Genomic DNA, 22114 nt, shown 5'->3' on the forward strand with positions numbered 1-22114 from the left:
GTGTATATATATATACACACACACACATACATATATATACACACATACATATAATACGTATACACACACTTATATACATGTTATAGATATGTTAATGATATATATGTTACTTCCAATAGGTAATATATTTACTGAAAGTAGCCTGTATCACAATTTTTTTACCCTAAACACCTTACCACAGAATTAAACCATCACAAATATGTAACCCACTTTTTTTTTTTCTTTTTACAGCCATATCCAGGGCATATGGATGTTCCCAGGCTGGGGATGGAATTGGAGCTGCTACTGCTAGCCTACACCACAGCCACAGCAATGCCAGATCCTTAACCCGCTGAGCAAGGCCAGGGATCGAATCCATGTCCTCATGGATGCTAGTTGGGTTCATAACCCCTGAACCACAGGAGGAACTCTTTAATGCAGGGTTTGAACAAATGAATAATTTAATCTCTCTGCTGGGTGGTTAATTCCAATCTTTTCCCCTCTTCCGTGGACAAATTTATCTTTATTTGGAAACAGGATGGAAATATGCATCCCGGCTGGCTGAGGATGTTGGGGCTTAGCATGGAAAGTCCTGCATCCAGAGAGTCAGATGGGTGGGGAGCCGACTTGAAAAGACTATGCTTTCAACGTTTTTACATTGCTTTTCCTCAATTCTTGATACTTTCTTGCCCCTACCCAACCCCCTGTGTTCCTGTTTATATGTCTCCGACTTGTTCTAGCTACAGAAGTGAAACATATGTTTCATCCACTGAATGAAAGCCCCTAGGAGTACTAGGTATCTACCTGAACTTACCACATCCTTTAGAGAAACTGTGCCAGTTAGAGGAATATTTCTTCACTCATCCATTGACAGACACTTGGGTGGTTTCCATGAATTGGCTGTTGATGTACATAGTGCTGCAATGCACACAGGGGTGCAGGTGTCTTTTCAAGATAGTAATTTTGTCTTCGTTGGATAAACACCCAGGAGTGGGATGGCTGCATCATACAGTGATTGTATTTTTAATTTCTGGAGGTACCTCCGTACTGTTCTCCGTGGTGGCTGCACCAAATTACATTCCCACCAGCAGTGCACAAAGCTTCCCATTTCTCCTCATCCTTGCCAACATTGGTTATCTTGTATCTTTTTTTTTTTATAAAGGTCGTTCTAACAGGTGCGAGGTGATAGCTTACTCTGGTTTCAATTTGCATTTCCCCGATGATTAGTGATGTTGAACACAATTTCATGAATCTGTTGGCCATTTGTGTGTCTTCTTTGGGAAAATGTCTATTCAGATTTTCCTTTGATGCTCATTTTTAACAGATTCATTAGCTCTTCAGGCTAAGTCCAGAAAAGATGCAACACCTGCTTTGCTGGTCTACATGCCTCAGCTTGTTGGACACACACGAAAAGAAGCATCCCCAGTGACCCAAGCTTGATCCCTTAATCAAAAGAGTGCCTTCCCAAATGGAATATTTTAGTTTTTTATCCGATCTTCACTTTGCTTATTTTCCCGAGGTGAAATGCTATTCATACATCCCCAACTCAAACTACTTTTTCTGATGTCGCTAAGGAAAAAAGTTATAAATATCAGCAGGAGAATGCAAATATTGGCATGCCGTTGCTCTTCCACTGATTTTGACCTACAGAGAATATCAATTGCACATAGTTCAACCCAGAAATAATTCAGTAACCTTGTCTGAAGTGGTTTGTATTGAATCAGGAAGTATCGATACATGGATTTACTCATTCTTTCCAGGAAGATGTATGAATATTCATCGTGGGCCCATAAATATGCTGTGTGGTATGCGTACAAAACAGGATGAAACACCATCTCTGCCCTACACGAAATATCCTGTATGGTTTGATTCTGGCATGTTCTAGAAAAGGTGTTGACATAAGGAAGGAAAAGAAGCTATGTAGACCCCTCTTCCACTGGTGTCGTAAAGTGTTTCTTTCTTTTTTAGGGCTGCACCTGCAGCATATGGAAGTTACTAGGCTCAGCATCAAAGTGGAGCTGTAGCCACTGGTCTACACCACAGCTCCAGCAACGCAGGATCTGAGCCATATCTGCATCCTACACCACAGCTCACAGCAACATCAGATCCTTTTTTTTTTTTTTTTTTTTTTTTTTTTTGCTTTTTAGGGCCACATCCATGGCATATGGGGCCCTAAAAAGCCCCATTTTTCCTTTATAAATACATTTATACATTTTTCCTTTAGTAAATGCTGCTAACAGCCAAGGAGTAAAATGGGTTTTCAGGGGGAAGTGTTTGAACCCAGGCTAGGGGTCAAATCAGAACTGCAGCCGCTGGCCAACACCATAGCCACAGCAACGCCAGATCTGAGCCGTGTTTGTGACCTACATCACAGCTGACCACAATGCCAGATCCCTAACCCACTAAGCAAGGCCAGGGATCAAACCCATGTCCTCATGGATACAAGTCAGATCATTACCTCTGAGCCACAGTGGAAATCCACTAGTCAGATTCTTGACCCCCTGAGCCACAATGGGAACTCTGTGAAGGTTTGAGTATGGCCTCAGAGTATTTTAAGAACCCTGGAAAACATACACAGATTCTTTCTAATGTTCAGTTCAGGACCCCCAAATTACTACAGCATGAAGGAGTCAGGTTAGACATACGAAAGAACTTCCTAACGACAAGGCAAGCTCTTCTCCAGAAGCCCATACAGTGTTTTCCAGGAGAGGGTTAATCTCCACGCGGGTTCTTTTCGAGCACAGACAGGAGACAATAACATCTCAAGGATTCTTGGCTGAGTTCTGCGCTTCTCCAGTGCATCCCATTTTTGTTACTCCCCTGTCCCCGTGGGGACAAATAAAGATACGGAATAGAGCACTTTTACAACTTTGATTAACTTTACGTGGAAGGACGAGAGCATGCATTTGGAAGGTGAACTTGGTTTTGGGTTTGATGAGTATATTCAGGAGCGCCATAAAGAATAATGACCGTGCTACGGCAAACGGCTAAGGGCTGGCATGATGTCTCCGACGCTTCATTTTCTAGGGGGGGAAAGAGGCTGGATAACGATGAGTGTCTTTTATAAGGGGATTTCGTGGCTGCCTAACTGTGTTTTGATTTTCCAGGATTAGTGCTTGGTGCCATAATTGTAATTCCTCCTGATTGCAGACGGTACCACGGTTCCCCAGCTTCTTGATTCCTCCAGAGCGCCAGCCTCTGTCTTCTTTTCGGGCTGATTTGAAGGTAATGAAGCAATCTATATTTAGGTATTTTGCAGAGTTTTTTTTTTTTTTTTTTTTTTTTGCGACATGTTAAGTATACATTTTTCCTTTAGTAAATGTGGCTAACAGCCAAGGAGTAAAATGGATTTTCAGGGGGAAGTGTTTGAATCCCGACCCAGGTGTCATCAGCTGCATCTTGCCTCCACGGCCCAACTCACTTTAGATGCTGGTGAAGGATAAATGGGGAGAGGGAGTGTATTTGTCAGTGTCTGCTCAAATGCCACCAGGTGTTTGATGGAGATGAAGTACAGTCAACACGTTAGGAGATGCCTCCCTTTCGACTTCAGTCATTTCTCTGTAGTCTTGTCTGAACACATAGAGGCCACCTTGGAAGCAGAAGCAGCCCCACAGGTTAGCAGGCCAGATGTAGGACCCTCATCTGGCAGTATAATGCGTCACAGGGATGTGTGCTTCTATACACCGAATCCCTGGCTCTCCTCTGTGTCCCTATTCAAGGTTCTCTCCTTTCCATGCTGACCTGATTTCTGTATTTGGTTTGTTTATCACACTGTTGGTTTATTTACGTATTTTTAATATATATATATATATATTTTAGGTGTCTTGCCAAGCCACCTGAAAACCTCTGTGGAAAGAGAGATGATGAATGTATGTAAGGATGTGAATGGTTGGGAGGAGAGGACGGGAAAAGGAGTAAATAAATGGATAGATGGATGGATGGATCTGAGGGTGGATGAAGGGACAGACGGAGAGCGTGGGAGAATCGGTAAATAAATGGATGGATCAGTGGGTGGGTTGATGGATGGCTGGATTTGTGGATGGATGAATGGGTAGATGGAAGAAAAGAAGGATGGGATGGGTGAATAAATGGTAGGTTTGTGGATGGGTGGATGGGTGGGTGGGTGGGTAGAAAGGTGGATTGGTGGTTGTAGGGGTAGATAGATGGGTGGCTGGATGGATGGAGAGACGGGTGGGGCTATAGGTAAGTGGGTGGACGGGTGAGTGGGTAAATGGATGGATAAGTAGATGTGTGCATGGATGGATAGATGGACAAGTGAATGGGCAGAAAAGTGGACTGGTGGATGGATCAGTGGATGGGTGGATAGAAGGATGAGGTGGATGGACAGATGGATAGAAGGATGGGTGGGCAAATGGACAGAAGGATGGGCAACTCAGGTCTATGGAGAGACAGATGGAATGATAGTGGGTGGATAAGTGTGTAGACGAATGAATAGATGAATGAAGCAAAAGAAACCTGAAAAAGCACACATTTCTGCCAGCAAATTTTGGGGGGAAATATCATGTTCTACCACGTGGTGACCTGTCTCATCCTCTTCTTCCTCTCCATCAGTCACTGCCGTTGCTTGCGTTCCGTTCTTCCTTCCTCAGCTCTCAAATGGATTCTCATTCTTCAGCTCTCTCTTTTCTCTGAGAAACACCTCCTTCTCCTGTTCTCCTCGCTCCTCCTGGAATTTTAGGCACCCCCTTTTCTCTATGCCCCAATCATCTCGACTCTAACCTTCTTATAGCACATACCGTACCTTCTGTCATTGTTCTGTCTCCTTTGACAAAGCCTCCTTGAGGCTCTCGTTTTGCCTTGGTATTCCCGGTGCTAGGCATGGTGCTTTGCACGTTGCAGGAACAGAAGCCAGGAGTTATTATGCTCTTCCTGCCGACTAAGTCTGTCCCATGTACGTCACACACACTGTGTCATTTTTATCCCCGTAACAACCTTAAGTGGTAGATGTTCCTGTGATGCTCCTTTACAATTAAGAAAGTTCATGAACGTGCAGAGGGGTTTGGGGACTTGCCTAAGATCACCAAGCTGGTAAGTGGTGCAAAGGAGAGAGAAATCTAGGCAGTCTGACTGTAGGGTATGCATTCTTTAAAGATGTTACTGTCCCAAATGGGGTGAAAATTCAGTCTTGGGATGTGAAAAGAGTCATACTTGGACTTCCTGCTGTGGTCCAATGGGATTGGTGACATCTTGGAACTGGTATGCAGGTTCAATCCCTGGCCAGGCACAGTGGGTTAAGGGTCCTTAGTTGTCACAGCTGTGTCTTAAGTCATAACTGCGGTTTAGATCTGATCCCTGGCCCGGGAGCTCCATATGCTGCAGAGTGGCCAAAAAAGGAGAGGAAAGGAAATAAAATAGTTAAAAATCTGTGTATTTAAAACAAAACAAAACAAACCTGTGCATTAAAAAAAAAAAAAAAGAATCATACTGATTTTATGTACAGAGTTCAGAAATATAGAAGAGAGAAGCAGTATATTTGTTAAAACTTCATCAAGGGTGGATTTGGAACAGGTGTGTGGAAAAGCACTTTCGGGTCCAATTGTGGAAAAGGGCTGAGAAGCACTGGCTTATACCACTCTCGTCCAGCTGTCATGCTGTCTTGTCTCTTGCGAGGAGATGGATAAGGTGGGTTCACCAAGGCAAGGACCGTAACTTCAAGTGTGTGTTCCTGGATTTGGGGCGTGCCATGAGCAGACTCCAAGATAAGCCTACCTCCTGATTTATCCTGTTTCATCCCTTCCTTTGCACGTGGACTCCCCTGGTGCCTTGATTCTAAGCAATACATCAAAGACGGGTTGTCATTCTTGTGATTAGGTGACATCCAAGGGTGACTTCTGTCTTTCCAGCAGATCCTTTCTCTTGTGCTGGACTTTGGAGAAATAGGCAACCGTATGGAGAAGTCAAGAGAAGAGCTGTACCCAGAGGGACAGCTCCAGGTAACAGCCATCCCTAAATCCCTGGGCTCCAGCTAACAGCCATCCCTAAATCGTCAGGACTCAAAAATCCTGACGACAGTCAGGTGACTCTGGAAGCTCATCCTTCAACAACATCCAAGTCTTTGGATGAAACCACTGTCCTAGCTGACCCCCTGGCTACAACCTCATGACACCCAGTGGGAGCTGCACTGGGGGGCCTGACCCTGAGAGACAGACTCCGCATGTGATAAGTGTGTGCTATTTTCAGCCAGTGATCTTCTAGGAATGTGTTACACAGCAAGAGATCACGAAGACAAGGAGTTTAAGTCCTTGGCTTGGAAAGAATGTATACGCGTATGTGTACCTGGATCACTTTGCTGTACAGTAGAAAACTGACAGAACACGGTCAACCAGCTATAATGGAAAAACTAAAAATCTTTATTAAAAAAAAATAAATAAATTCCTTGGCTTGGAACCACAAGAAAGTCAGATCCAAGACATCTCTGTAAACTGGAAGTGGGTTCTGTGAGATTATTTTCCCTTCCCATGACAACAGCTACACAGATTGGAAAGTTACATTTGCAAAAGGTTATGTTGGACTTGAGGTGTGGGGAGAACCCAGGGTTTAGTTGGGAAGTTGGGAAGTTAAATAGTTTGAGGTTGTCTTTCACAACAGTGGCTGCGTTGCTTTGTGTGTGTTTCACACGTCACTCCGTGACAGGTGTTTTTATGTAGCGATGGCTGTGTGCTCAGCTAGCTAGGGTGCTGTTTGATTTGGGAGAGCAGCAACCCCTGAGAGATGCTAGTCAGCCACCTTCCCAGGGGTATATGTAGGTAAGGACAAATGACACACAGGCTCCCATGTGTTGGAAATAGTTTGTGACTCAGACAGAAGCCAGCAGGAGCATTTCCCGAGGAGAGAGTCTCCGGGTTGATCTAAAGTGAAATGAGAGTGGGAGGGGAGGGAGGCTCTAGGTTTTATTGTGTCGGGGGCTGAGCCAGGGTAAGCATCCCTACATGCCCGAGAGTTGGGATTTTCCTGGCTTGAATTTTCCTAACGCCTTCTGGGAAAGTAGCTCCTGACTTTTTTTTTTTTTTATTGGATTGTCCAGAGGTAGGACAAAAGAGAATGCGGGGGAGGGTTGGCTTTGAAAGCTATCAGTAATCAAACCACAAAAAAGGGAGTCACTACTCAGTGGGTTAAGGATCTGGCTTTGCTGTTAGCCATGGTGTAGGTCACAGATGTGGCTCGAATCTGCTGTGAGATGTGGCATAGGCCGGTGGCTGCAGCTCCAATTTGGCCCCCAGCCTGGGAACTTCCATATGCTGCAGGTGTGGCCCTAAAAAGCAAAAAAAAAAAAAAAAAAAAAAAAAAAAAAGGGTGTCACGTATCTTTTTCTGGGGAACTCCTACTCAACCTTCAAGACCCAGCTGAAATGTTCCTTTCTCTGATGCACCCAAGCAGAAACTTAACTCATAGGGGTTATTCTCTCCCCTGACCCCCTAAATCTTGGTAAAAGTCTTTACCTTGTTTTTTGTTTTTTGTTGCTGTTGTTGTTGTTACTTTATTTATTTATTTTTGCTTTTTAGGGCCACACTTGCGGGCATATGGAGGTTTCCAGGCGAGGGATCTAATTGAAGAAGCTACAGCTGCCCGCCTACACCATAGGCACAGCAACGCCAGATCCGAGTTGTGTCTGTGACTCACACCACAGCTCACGGCAATGCCAGATCCTTAACGCACTGAACGAGGCCAGGGATTGAACCCGCAACCTCATGATTCCTAGTCGGATTCATTTCCTCTGTGCCACAGTGGGAACTCCATCTTGGTTTTTTTTTTTGTTTTTTTGTTTTTTTTTTAAATAGAGTCAGACCCTTGACTACAGTGGTCACCTAGCAACAGGATACATTGAAACAGTCAGTATGATACATGGTGTAACTGATTAGCAATGGGCGACATGATCAAGCGTTGGTCTAGACTTCACCCACATGCAAGGATTCATAGGATCACTGTTGAGACCCCAACACAAGCACAAGGGTAGACCTGCCAGCAGAATCCGGATGTGGAATCCTGGACGTAAATCTAAATGTCACTGTCATCCTGCTGGCCATTTTCTATTTCTGTCCTTAGAGATAAGGTCACCACAGGCCCTGACTTGCCTGTGATAGTCTTGATTTACACCTGCTTCTCCAGAGGACTGATTACCAGTGTTTCCTTTCTGAAACGTCCCAGCTTGGTTGAAAGATGGGAAGCCTTCCCTCCCAGCCTCTGTGTTCCAAGGAATCACCACAATCCACACCAGTATTGTGAAGAACCAAGAAGCAATGGGTTTCTTCCCACCACAATCAAACTTTCCGTCTAAAGCAAAGACTTTCAAAATGGGCAGAAGGTCTAAACAGACATTTCCCCAAAGAAGACAGACAGATGGCCAAAAACCACACGAAAATATGCTCAGCATCGCTCATTATAGAGAAATGCAAATCAAAACTACCGTGAGGTACCACCTTACACCAGTCAGAATGGCTGTCATCAAAAAGTCTACAAACTACAAACATTAGATAAATGCTGGAGAGGGCTCAGAAAAAAGGGAACCCTCCTGCACCATTGGTGGGAATGTAAACTGGATGCAGCCAGTATGGAGAACACTGCGGAGGTTCCTCAAAAAACTAAAAACAGAACCACCATATGATCCAGCAATCCCACTCCTGGGCATCTATCCGGAGAAAAGTATAATTTGAAAATATACATGCAGCCTAATGTTCATTGCAGCACTATTTCCAACAGCCAAGACATGGAAACAACGCAAGCGTTCTTTGACAGAGGATTGGATAAAGACGTATGTATACATACACAATGGAATATTGCTCAGCCATATAAAAGAACAAAATAAAGCCATTTGCAGCATCATGGATGCAACTAGAGATTGTCATACTAAGTACATCAGAAAGAGAAACACAAACATCATATGATAGCACTAATATGGGGAATCTACAAAAAGGATATAAATGAACTTATCTGTAGAGCAGAAACAGACTCACAGACTTTGAAAACAAATTTATAGTTACCAAAGGGAACAGGTGGGGGGAGGGATGGACTCGGGGTTTGGGACCGGCATATGCACACTGAGGTCTATGGAATAATTGGCCAACAGGGACCTGCTTTCTAGCACAGGGAACTCTACTGAATATTCTGAGATCATCTATTTTGGAAAAGAATCTGAATGAGAATGGATGTGTTACATGTATAACTAAATCACTTTGTACAGCAGGAATGATCGCAATATTGCAAATCAACTCTACCTCAATAAAACTTTTTTAAAAATGAAAAAAAAATACAGCAATGCAGTTCAGGGTTAATTGTGATTACGCTCAAAGGATGATTTAGCTGCTTCAAGCCTGAAGAGCTGTTTCACTGGGAAGAACACCTGGGCTCAAGATCTCAGGGGTCTTCAAACATAACAGCAAAAGCCCTTTTGTCTATTTGTCACCATCAAGCCAGAAAAATTGCCTGGTGAGGCAGAACAGGTAACATTATGCCCAATTTAGAGATAAGGAAGCTGAGGCTCGGAAGGGCAGGTGGAAGGGGGGTTTACCAAAGTTGAGTGGCAGAGAGAGGCTTGACTCTGGGTGGTGGGAGTTCTACCCAAGTGGGCTTTCCAGGCTCACACTTCTCAGATCCACCTGCTCTTCTCACCAGTGTGTCTGACTTGCCTTGACAGGAAAAAGTTGGGTACCACACCCTGGAGGCAGGACTCCTGTGCCACACTTTGGTTGAGAAATACCATGTGGAAAACTCTGAAGGTTAATTGCGAGGAGTCCTAATAACCAACCCAGAAAATATGCAGCCATGACTTCCCTCTTCCCTGACCCACCAAAGACACTCAAGGAAGAAGAACACATACTTTTGTATTTGTTTGACTGTCCTCATTCTGTTGCCCTACATAGTTGCTGTGGGATGTCTCTATTATTTCCCGGATCTCTACAAGCACAGCGAGGTCTGATGATGGGTGCGGCAGGCTTTGAACGTGCCTTTCAAATCTCAAAGCTCGACTACTAAAAAGGTTACAACCAATGAGCGACCAAAAATGATGACTGCTCCAGCCAGGCTAAGATCAGACATTTCTCTTAAACCAGTTGTGTGGCTTTGCATGGAAAGGGTAGGGTGAAGGGAGATTTTTTTAAAAAAGCAGAAACTGGAGGGGTTGCTTGTAACACATGGACTTCCTTTGGTTTACAGGGGATTTCTGAAAAGTTCTGTCTCTTGGCTACACCTTAAAAAGGATATGGCCCCTGTGCATCCTGGATCCCTGGGTGAAAACAAAATCACCTAAGATTTTGCCAGACAGATAAAATCTATCCATTGTATTTCGTCATCATCACTGTGACCTCCTGATTCTGGAGCAGCATGTGGCCGCCGAACTGGGGGAGAGGCGCAGATTTTTGGTAGCCATGAATGACTCAGGGCTGCTGTGTTGCTAGACCCGATAGCCATAGCTTCTTTTACCCTGACATCCTCTGGCGTGCACATGTATAAAGAATGGTTTCTGCCAAACAGACTCGCAGTTTCCCCAGGGATGTAAACTCCCAGGAGGACCCAGTAGACAGCAGAAAGGAGAAAAGGAGCTTAGGACGTTTATCTGAGGCTAATTGCGTGATTTACACAAGGGCTGGCCAGCTGCAAAAGTCAGTGGACCAGCGTGGACGGCATTTGCTGAACTTTAATCTTTACTTAGAGAAACCCCAGGATGCCCCGGGAACTTCGCCTCTGTAAAGACTGGAACATATGGTCCATTTGCAGGGACATATGTTTGAATTCTGAGCCCTCAAGCAAAACTTTCACAGATTCCTCTCTTGTTCCAGTCTCAATTTCCAGCACAGAAATGTAGAGTGGAAAGCTGTTCCCCTTTTCTCCCTGGCTCCTCATGGTAGGATCTGCATGATGTCATCAAGACCTTTCTCTCTGATGATCTGTTCCCAACAGAATGAAAAAGGAAAGCCACTCAATCACAGGGCTGCACTTCTCCTGCAAGAGGGCATTTTAAAAAAAAATATGTCACGTAAATGAACAACTTTCTTGCCTTTGGCCCTAGAAGATCAACCATCTGTTCTATACGGTCACAGGTGGCTGAGTTGATGTGCTCCAGGCAGAAGTGTGAGTGGACACAGGCTTTGGCAAGAAAGTGACTCAACTCTTGATGGCCAACTGGAGCATCTGGCCCCCAGCTGGCTTCTTGCGTCTTCTGTCAAAGCAGAATCAGGAATGAACATACCATTTCCTGCTAGAGATAGAAGCATCCCTTCGGCTCTACATTAGTGAGAGGTCATTTTTGGTCTCTCCCTGGACTCCAAGCCCACCAGGATCAGAGGCCTCCCAGGAGTTACCAAGGTAACACAGAGAAGACAGGTTTCTTGAGCTTGCAGGCTGTCAGTAGTGTCTATAAACCAGGAGGTCAACTTGGACAGAGAGCCAACACCCCCCACAGCCCAAGGCATTCCCACACTCTGTGGCATATTCTACAGAGCTGGCTCGGTCCTAATCTGAGGATGTTCCCCCCAACGGAACCAATGCTATCGTTACATCACCGTAGCTATCGTACTCTTGCTTTCTCATTTGAAACTGAAAATACCTAGACGGTCTCTTCCATGTGTGTTGGACACTAAAGAAATTATAGCCAACAGGACGGACATGGTTCCTGCCAACAGGGAATGAAAATTGCAGACGGGTTGTATATAAAATAAGGAGCCTCACCAAAGGAAAACCAGAAGATTGTAGGGGAACATGTAGAAAGGGAGCCTTACCAAGACCACAGACATGGGCTTCCGGGAGGTCTTGCACCAGCCCTGACACACACACACACACACACACACACACACACACACACACACACACACACACGAACCTCTGCACCTGTTTTCATGCAGTTTAGTGAATTAAAGTAACATTGGCAAGAGAGTTTACACTTGAAAGTAAATGTGTCTACCAGGCACAGCTACCAGGAAGACAGCTATAAAGTTTTGTTTTGTTTCTCACTGGAGTGAAGGGAGCAGACAGTAGGAGAGAGTAACAGGGCAGGGGGACAGGCAGGCAGAGAATACGACAGAGAGACCTGGGGGCCAGCAGGAAGCATGGGACTCAGCACTGCTAACCACCAACTGTGCGTTGCTATTCCAGATGGGACCAGGACTTGCCTTCTGCATGTCTGCAGGCTTGCCTTCTTCTAACCCTAACTCCTAATTCCTTCCTGGGGGTTAGGAAGGAAGGATGAGGGGGGCGGTGGCAGCACTGCTAACTGCTGACTGTGCCTCGCTATTCTGCCTGGGATTGGACTTGGCTTCTGCATGTGTGCAAGCTTGCCTTCTTCTAACCCCACCCTTAATCCCTAACCTAACCCTGAGGTTTTCAAGGAAGGATGGGAGCAGCACAGCTAACCACAGGCTGCACTTCGCCATTCTGCCTGGGACTTGGACTTCGCTTCTGCATGTCTGCAAGCTCGCCTTCTGCAGAAATCTACAGCTGGGATCGTGCCCAAGCCCTTCTGTCTTGAATCAGAGCTTCTCTCCATTGAATCAGAGCTTCCACTTTGTAACCCAGTAAACAGAGTTTTATTAAGACATCTGCCTAATGTCAACTGCTGATCTGCATGGGAATGCAACTGCAAAGCCAACCGTCAACAAAATGAATGTACACCAGGAGCGCGCACACAGCCACACATAGGGAAATTTTAAAAAAAGACAACAGCAGGTCACAGAGAATGACCAAGGGATCGGAAATAATTTTCTAGCTAGACCTGGAAATATTTACATAAGGACTGGAGCCTGGTAAATGGGTCCTGTTCTTTCAGAGACCTGTGCGTTTATTAGGGAAAGAAAGCAAACAGAGGTGGTAATGCAAGACAGCCCTGCAGTGGTTCTTAAGCGGTGGCGTCTGCACCATTTCTAGCTTGTCCTTGTCATGGTCATGGCCGGGAAGCCCTGCTTTCTAGAGCGAGCTTTCTCATTGCTATCACCATTCCCTAAGTGCCACACCTGATTCTGAAATGCTCTCTTTTGGCAACTTCCTTGCTTTACCCCTGTGGTGCCAGTCCCAGCAACAGCTGCCCACGCCTCCTACAAATCCCTTGATAAAACTCACATATTCTGCTCAGCCTAGCAGTGCCGTTAGCACTGCTCTTGCCTGCTTGCCTTCTGTTTCCCCCAACTATCAGGCAGTGCATAGGGAGGTGTTTGCTGCTGGCCTTGAAGTTGCTGCCTTGGGTAAATGACTCGCCAGCTACACGAGGTGACGCATCGCGATCATGGCGGGCTGCCCACCCGTGTGGCGTGAAAGGGGAAAGGGGTGATTCTCTGCAAGCGACACGACACGGGCAGATGGCAAGGGTATCAGATGCAAGGGCGTGTGGAGAAAAAGGTTTCTTTCCTTCTCTCTCCAAGTGCATTTAGACAGAACTGTTTCTGATGGTCCCTGGATGATCCAGACGGATGAGGGGGCCAAGCTGTACCTCCGAATGGTGCAGCGCTGGAGAGGCTGTGAGTGAGTGTAAGCAAAAGCAGTTTTGATGCCTCCATCCCAATTGTCTCCGCCTCCATGGTCTCAGGAGGCTGAGGGAGGGGGAGAGGGGAAGACGAGGGAGGGGCCATCCTAGGACCAGATCCACAGATTTCAGGTTGGTTTCTGTTTTGTTTTTCCCTAGAAAGAGGTTGTGATTTGCATGTAAAAGAGTGAAGGAGGATGTGCCCTTCCAGGAGACCTGAATCTAAAAGGGGGGGGGGATTTGCAATTTAAGAATGATAAGAGGAAGATGATGATGGGTTATCATGCTAAGTGAAGTGAGGCAGAGGGAGAAAGACAAGCATCCTAGGATATCACTTCTATGTGGAAGCTTTAAAAAAAAAAGGATACAAATGAACTTATTGGCAGAAGAGAAACAGACCCACAGACTTTGAAAACAAACACATGGTGACCAAAGGGAACAGGTGTTGGGCAGCGGGGGCAGGAGGGGGGGGATGGACTGGGGGTCTGGGACTGGCACATGCACACTGAGGTCTATGGAAGAACTGGCCAATGGGGACCTGCTCTCTAGCACAGGGAGCTCTACCCACTATTCTGTAATAACCCATATGGGAAAAGAATCTGAAAGAGAATGGATGTGTGTGTGTGTTACTGAATCACTGTGTTGCACAACAGAAATTATCACGACATTGTACATCAACTCTACTTCAATCAAACTTTTAAAGATGGAGAAAATCAAACATTCTTCCCTTGCTGTATTTCCCTGTAGTTCCCCAACGCAGGGAGCAGCCTCCACATGACAGATAGGAACTAATGCAACAGTGTATCGAGCACATATTCAGTACATTCCTTGTGGCCTGGTGGGTGGTTAGCAAATTGCTTTCACAGTTGGGCTACAGTGGCAATTCTTTGCACATACCAGTCCAGCCTCCGCCTTGGAGGAGAGGGGCTTAGGGTTAGAAGGGTCCTTTCCAAGTCTACTCACTTTTGCGGATCACGAGGGAGGACAACTTTGTTTCTAAGGCTCGTAGGGACCAGGAGCTTCAGGTAAGCGTCAGAAGTAGGGAAGTGGTAATGATACGTGGGGAAGTGAGAGGATGCAGGACAGCTCCTCTCTGTAGGGGCAGCGGTCCGGTGGGAGGCAGTGGTAGGCTTAAGAGAAAGCCCTGTCCTTCCTTAGTAGTTGGAGAAAGGCAAACGCCTGCATAAGAATGATGTTCTCAATCACGTGTATCACTGGAGTCCCAGCACAGTCTCAATTTGCGTGTTTTGGCCATGCCCGAGGCAGGAGGAAGTTCCCGGGCCAGGCATCAAACCCAAGCCACAGCAGTGACCTGAGTCACAGAAGAGAGAGCGCCAGATCCTTCACCCACGGAGCCACCAGGTAACTCCTCCATCACAGTGTTACAGGCGTGAAGTATTGTAACTCCTATCTTAAACATAAGGAAATCGAGCCCCAGAAGATATGTGACTTTCTCCAGGACACGCACTGGCCTGTGTTTTTGTTCGTAAGGTTAGGTCCGAAGAGAAGTGCGTTATTTCCTCCAGATGGTTGAGATTTGCTGGTTTCAAATGCTGACCCTGTTTCTTCCTAGTAGCACTTGGACTTAACACCGTAACTGATAAAGGACTATCCAGAGCTAGTTTGGAACATACAGTTATTTCGCAGCCATGGAACTGCGGCTCTGTCTTGCCCCTGTCACAACAGCGGTGTAAGACCTACCTCCATCTCCCAAACCCTCACTGGCTATGTCTACTGCAGTGGCTCTTTCAGAGGTAGCCTTTCACTATCTTTTACAAAATCATTTCTAATCTGTTTTCCCCACTGTAGTGGAAACTATAAATGCTCACTATTGATCTTCTTATTGACAAATGCCCTTATGCATGTGGCTTTAGAAGCCTGAATACATCAGACAAAAGAATGCACAGAATTTAAATGATCGCAGACAGAGGAGAGCGGATTGGATTTTTAGTCTATTGAAAAAATAAACTTGCAAGTCAACTATACGCCGATAAAATTTTAAAAAATCAAAGAAACTTATGTGCATGGGCTGTTTTTCCACGTCTTTCATCCCATGTGGTCTCTAAGCCACGGTGAAATTTGGGGTTAGTTCTAAGATGTGTCAGGGAAGGAATAAAGAGAATGACATTACGTGGGGGCTTTTGCCAACAACTATTTCAATGACACATAATTTGATTATATCTGTATTATGTTCAGATATAATCGGCACATAAATATTTGGAAGGTGGCCTCGCAGAGTCCCGAGTGAGGCCATTTAGTGACAAATGTCGCCATCAGGACTGTGCACAGGGAAATAATTGCGTTACTCACTGTGAATAGGCATTAAAGACTTGCCTTTCCTGTTTTTGTTTTGTTTTTGTTTTTTTTTCTTCTTTGAGTGTTCAGACTAAGGGCCAAGTTAGTGAGTTTCAGTGACTCTGCTCAAAATAGGTTGACCAGAGTTCCCACTGTGGCTCAGCAGGTTTACAACCCAACATTGTGTCCGTGAGGATGTGGGTTGAATCCCTGGCCTCGCTCAGTGGGTTAAGGATCCGGTGTTGCTGTGGCTGTGACTGCGACATAGGTTGCAGATGCAGCTCCGATTCGACCCCTGGCCTGGGAACATCCATATGCCACAGGCACAGCTAGAAAAAGAAAAACAGCTGTGTAACAAACTATAAAAAAGCATCTCTGTCATTAAAACCAGCCTAGCGAAAACAGTGTGTGTGTCTACACAGTCCTTGATCTCGCTCACATGTTGGTTGAAAATCACTGAGCCCAGCAAGCCTCACCCACTTTGAGGGTGTTGGGCTTGAGTTAAAAACGTCACGTGTAACATCGTTTCTGGAAAACCACGTCGTACCATTTTAATACTGGCGAAAGCTACAAAAGAAGAGACGATTCCAGTGGGGAGGGGGGGAGCGGGGCGGGGGGGGAGAGAAAGAGATGGAAAAAAATGAAGCTCATAGAAATCTCAACAGAATTATCTTTACCTTTGGCTTGCGATGAACAGGAGTTTTGGTTTCATTCAAAGTCAATCCTTCGGTCCAGGATGTGGGTGGCTTGAACACGTAGCATCACAAAGTTTATAAACTTTTGGTGAACATGACGAAGAACAGGGCGCACGTCATACCTGCTCAAGGAAATGAAAGATGGCAACGTGAACAGGGCCACGCCACCACCCTCCAGGTCAAAAAACCAGGCATTACCTGCATCGGGGAAGCATCTTCCAGTGCCCTCCCCATAATTAACACTCCCCATGCCCAAAATAACTGTTTCCTCAATTCTAATGCCATAGATTCAACCTGCCTCTTTGGAAACAAGACTGTAATTCAAAAAGATACCTGCACCCCTAGGTTCACTGCAGCACTATCCACAATAGCCAAGACATGGAAACACCCTAAGCGTCCATTGACAGAGGAATGGATGAAGAAGCTGTGGTACATATATACAATGGAATAGTATTCAGCCATAAAAAAGAATGAAATCATGCCATTTGCAGCAACATGGATGGACCTAGAGATGATTATCCTGAGTGAAGTAAGTCTGACAGAGACACACACCATATGATATCACTTATACGTAGAATCTAAAATACGGCAAAATGAACCTATCTGCAAAACAGAGACAGACTCACACACATAGAGAACAGACTTGTGGTTGCCAAGGGGGAAGGGGGAGGGAGTGGGATGGATGGGGCGCTTGGGGTTCGTAGATGCAAACTATGACGTTTAGGATGGATAAGCAATGAGGTCCCACTGGACAGCACAGGGAACTCTATCCAATCTCGTGAGATAGACCATCATGGAAGATAAAAATTTTAAAGACTGTATATAAAAATATAATAAAGGCTAGATGAAATAGAGAAAAAAGAAACGGTGTATAAATGGACTCACAGTATTTATTACTCTGCCTAGTTTCTCTCACTTAATATTATAGGATTTATCTATGTTGTTTCATAGAGTGGTTCATTCACTTTTTTTTTCTTTTCAGGGCTGCACCCACGGCATATGGAAGTTCTCAGACCAGGGTTCAAATCAGAGCTGCATCTGCCAGCCTATACCACAGCCACACCCATGCCAGATCTGAGCTGCGTCTGCAACCTTCACCATGGTTTATGGCAACGCCAGATCCTTAAACCACTGAACAAGGCTAGGGATTGAACCTGCACCCTCATGGATACTTGTTAGATTCGTTTCCGCTGAGCCACGACAGGAGCTCCTCATTCACTTTTTAGTTCTATGTACTATTCTTTTGTATGAATACACTTCAATTTATTTATTCCTTCAATTGTTGACAAACATTTTGGTTCCTTCTTGTTCTTGACTTTAGTGAATAGTGATGCTGTGAACATCCTTGGACAAATCTTTGGGCAGAGGTATGTACATGTTTATGTCAAGAATGGAACCAGGTGTATCTATGATCACCTTTCACAGGTACCACCAAAGCATTTCCCAAAAGGCTGTACTAATTTATACCCTCCCACCTGAAGCAGTGTAAAAGAGTTCTTCTTGCTCTGTATCTCTGCAAGCACTTTCTGATGTCAGTCTGTCTACGGTCACTGTTTCAGTGCTTGGGTAGAGGTCTCTTATTGTGGCTTTAATATACATTTTCCTGGTGCCAAATGAGGTTGTGTATCATTTTCGTGGCTACATCAGGCATTTGGATGCCCCAAGTGTGAGCTGCTCGTTCAAACTTTGGCCCACTGTTCAACTGGGTTGTCAGTCTTTTACTTATTGATTTGTGGGAGCACTTTATATATTCAGGCTATAAAGAGTTGCAATTTTAAAATGGTGTAATTATCATCTCCTAATCTGTGGCTTGACTGTTTCTCTTTTAAAAATGGCCCAATGGTTGGGAACAACACACCTTGTTAACATATCAGTCTTTTCCTTTACCAGGAGTGTTTTTGTGTCCAGTTAAAAATATCTTGGAAAATCATGATGTTTCTGATGGCTCTCTGATCTCTTCAATCTCTTTGTTTGTTTCTCTTTGTTGTTAGCCGGATGGATTGTCTGAGACAACTAGGGAGATGCTGCTAGAAGTACAATTTCAGTCAAGCATTAGTATTTTGATGAAACTACAAAGCTTCCTCAACTCTTTATTTCTTTTATCAACTGAATCTTCTTTTTCCTTTGTATTTAGTTAAAGTAATAGAACTTAATTCCTTTCTTTTAAGGCTCTGCCTGCTAATAAAATTAAAATACACTTTACAAAGAGAACCAGTGTCCGTCCTTTGTAATTTAGTACAACCAGCTTATGGGAATTCATCTCATTTTTCATGATATTACGGATATACATTTAATGAAGCAAAAAAATTACCATGTAAATTTACCCGACTTTCTTAAGGTAGAAAAAAGGTATCAAAAGCAGTTGGAGAAAATGAAAGATCGTTTTAGCTTACTTCGATAATGGGCAGATTGTGAATTCTTGCCACAGACTGCTAGGTTGAAAGAATGAAATCATTCCTTCTATAGCAGCCTGAATAATATGAGTAAAAACTATTAGAATAATGAATACCAGCAACAATCCAGTAAGTACTATTCTTTGTTAATATTGGCAGGCGGGTTCACACATTGATCTCAAAACTCCCTGGTCATTGCTTTGTAACTTTGTAACAAATCGCTGACAAAGTCGCCACATATTGTTCACACAAATAAGACAGGAGTTGTGAAGAATGGCCTTATGTACTTTAAAATGGTTGCATTTATTTTAAACTGAAACCATGTCATCTTCACAAGCTTCTATCATGCGTATAGAATATGGATCATGATTCCAAGTATTTTTACAAATAATAGTCCATTTTGGCATCTCTTACGCCACATTTTCCATAGCCTGATTATTTTCTTTCTTTTTTTTTAAGAATCAAGTGTACTAAGCCATCCTTTTTTAATTTAATTGAAAAATTGAGGTAAATCCATTTTTAACTGATGTACAATCTTTTGTTTTTGTTTTTTAAGGCTGCACCTGGAGCAAATGGAAGTTCCCGGGCTATGGGTTGAACTGGAGCTGCAGCTGCAGACCTACACCGCAGCCACACCTATGCAGGATCCGAGCCACATCTGAGACTTATGCTGCTGCTTGCAGCCATGCTGGATCCTTAACCCACCAAGCAAGGCCAGGGATCGAACCTGCATCCTCATGGACACTATGTCAGGTTCTTAATCCGCTGAGCCACAATGGGAACTCTGATTTACAATGTTTTGTTAGTTTCTGGTGTAGAGCAAAGTGATCAAGATATATACATATATACATAAGACATATACATATATACATATCCATATATATTCCTTTTCATATTCTTTTCCATTATGGTTTATTATAGGATATGGAATATAGTTCCCTATGCTACACAGCAGGTCCTTTTTTCATACCCTGATTGTTTTCACATGTCTTTTACTGAAATGCAATATGGCTCTTTAAAGAACAGATGAGGAAAAGGATTATATCCTTTATTTTAAAAGAAGGAATTAACCAGGGCAAAGAAAATATCAATCATCAATTCAAAGTTGCAGCTACTTTTCAGTGCCAGTCCTTGGCCCCATTCGTGAAAGCATTAAGTCTTCCAAAATGTGTGCTTTTCTTAAATTGTGCTGCCAAAAACCTTAGATTTTTGAGACAGATAAAAACTGACCGACTTCTGCTCTGGCCAATAATAGAATCTGTCGCAAGGCGACATACTTGATTTGTGGTGACTCTTAGACAAAACAGATGTAGAGATGGGATCAAAATGTCTCTTCCTTCATCTGTATTCAAACCTACCCTTTATGAGAGTTTAATAAGTTTCATTGGTGTTACATCTATAGATGCGCTAAACCATACAGCAGTGATGCACGCCTCCATTTAAGGCTTCCTTTGCACCTGGAAACTTATTCGTTAACATAGGGTGAAAAGGAACTTTATTCTCAAAAGAGGGGGGGCGGATTTCCTGTCATGGCTCAGCGGTGAGGAACCTGACTAGTGTCCATGACAACGTGGGTTTGATCCCTGGCCTCTCTCAGTGGGTTAAGGATCTGGCATTGCCTTGAGCAGCAGTGTGGGGTCGCAGGAGTGGCTCAGAATCTGGCGTGGCTGTGGCTGCGGTGTAGGCTGGCAGCTGCCACTCTGATTCCACCCCTAGCCTGGGAACCTCCATATGCCATGGGCGCAGCACTAAAAAAGGGGCAGAGGGGTGGTATTGGCAAAGGAGGAAAAGCAGAGTTGATAGAGGTGAATTCCAGTGACAGAGTGGGTTTCAAATACACAGAAAATAGTGATGTGAGAGAAAGGTAGGGTGTAGCTTATCGACTGCATCCTACTGTAGAGAAATTCCTTTGGTATTACTATGTTTAGCTTTTAAAGCATCTTACCGACTTACATTTCAAAGGGTTTCAGTGCATCACTCTTATTCAAAGTAAGTTCGAGACTGCTGGCAGACAGAAGCAGTTGGCCACCCATTCAGCTGGCATTTGCTCCTTTTATCTGGAGGAGAGATTGAAAATACTTGGAATCTGGGATGTCCTGCCCTGGTGGGTGCTGAAGCCACCCGTCCTTTCTAAAGCCTTCTCTCTAGACACTCTGGTTCTTCCAGTATATTTCTCTTCACTTCGGGAGTTCGTAACCCAAGGGACTGGAAATAGAGAAAGACGCATGCACGTTTGGGGAAGGAATCAGGAAGGAAAGTCACAGGTAGACGTAAAGAAAGGCTTTGCACCTTGTGAAAGGTTCATGGGAACGGGGCAAAGTCCAGCCTCTTGGAGGGAACGTGCCCCTGTGGGCAGGAGGGAGCTGGACCCCGGCAGAGTCAGCTGCAGGAATGGACACAGCTGGTGTGTGCAGAGCTGGCTGCTGGCTCTCACAGGAGACAAGGCAGACGGTGATCACCAGGGAGCTACATCACCCCGGGGTCACGGAGGGGCAGTGAACAGCACCGCTTTTCCCGAGTTGGGTAGATGAACAAACACCCCCAACATCTTCATCTTCAACCAATCAAATAGTGTCCTGCGGAGGGACCAGGTTTAGTTCTAATTATAAAATAAGAACACATTAAACATGAAGAGGGACCAGCAGGTTAATCAATGGATCTTACACCACAGAAGTATTGATTAAAAATCATTTGATAAATAGTTATTCAATACTTACTCGAAACAGGTGTCTTCTTTGACAGAAATATTGATAAGGACTTCATATGGTCGGTGACATCCTAGGTCTCTAAAACCTAACTGTGCTTGAGTCCTGTTTATAGGAGTTTTAAAGAAAAGTAACATTGGTAGCCAAAATGTGAATACAGCATTTCCCTCCCCCCCCCCTTTGTTTTTTTGGAAGTGGTTAATGGGCTGTAATTTATTTTTTAAAGCGATTTAAATTTTTTCCATTATAGTCGGTTTACAGTGTTCTGTCCATTTTCTACTGTACAGCAAAGTGACCCAATCACACATACCTATATACATTCTTTTTCTCATATTATCCTCCATCATGTTCCACCACAAGTGACTAGATATAGTTCCCAGTGCTATACAGCAGGATCTCACTGCTCATCCATTCCAAAGGCAATTGTTTGGATCTATTAACGCAAACTCCCAGTCCATCCCACTCCCTCCCTCTCCCCCTTGGCAACCACAAGTCTGTTCTCCAAGTCCACGAGTTTCTTTTCTGTGGAAAGTTTCATTTGCGCCATATATTAAGTTCCAGATATGTGATATCATATGGTAT

General features: G+C 44.4%; 1 long non-coding RNA gene across 1 annotated transcript in view; it reads right to left on the minus strand.

The window, feature by feature from the left end:
* Nucleotides 1-21718, minus strand: part of LOC110257884 — a 254974-nt gene extending 233256 nt beyond the window's left edge. Inside the window, exons 1-3 of the long non-coding RNA XR_002340900.1 lie at nt 21545-21718; nt 20781-21403; nt 16417-16556 (exon numbers count right to left, since the gene is read on the minus strand). This is a non-coding gene — a long non-coding RNA (uncharacterized LOC110257884). The remainder of the gene's footprint in view (nt 1-16416; nt 16557-20780; nt 21404-21544) is intronic.

Source organism: Sus scrofa, chromosome Y (assembly GCF_000003025.6).
Source record: "Sus scrofa isolate TJ Tabasco breed Duroc chromosome Y, Sscrofa11.1, whole genome shotgun sequence".
NCBI lineage: Eukaryota > Metazoa > Chordata > Mammalia > Artiodactyla > Suidae > Sus > Sus scrofa.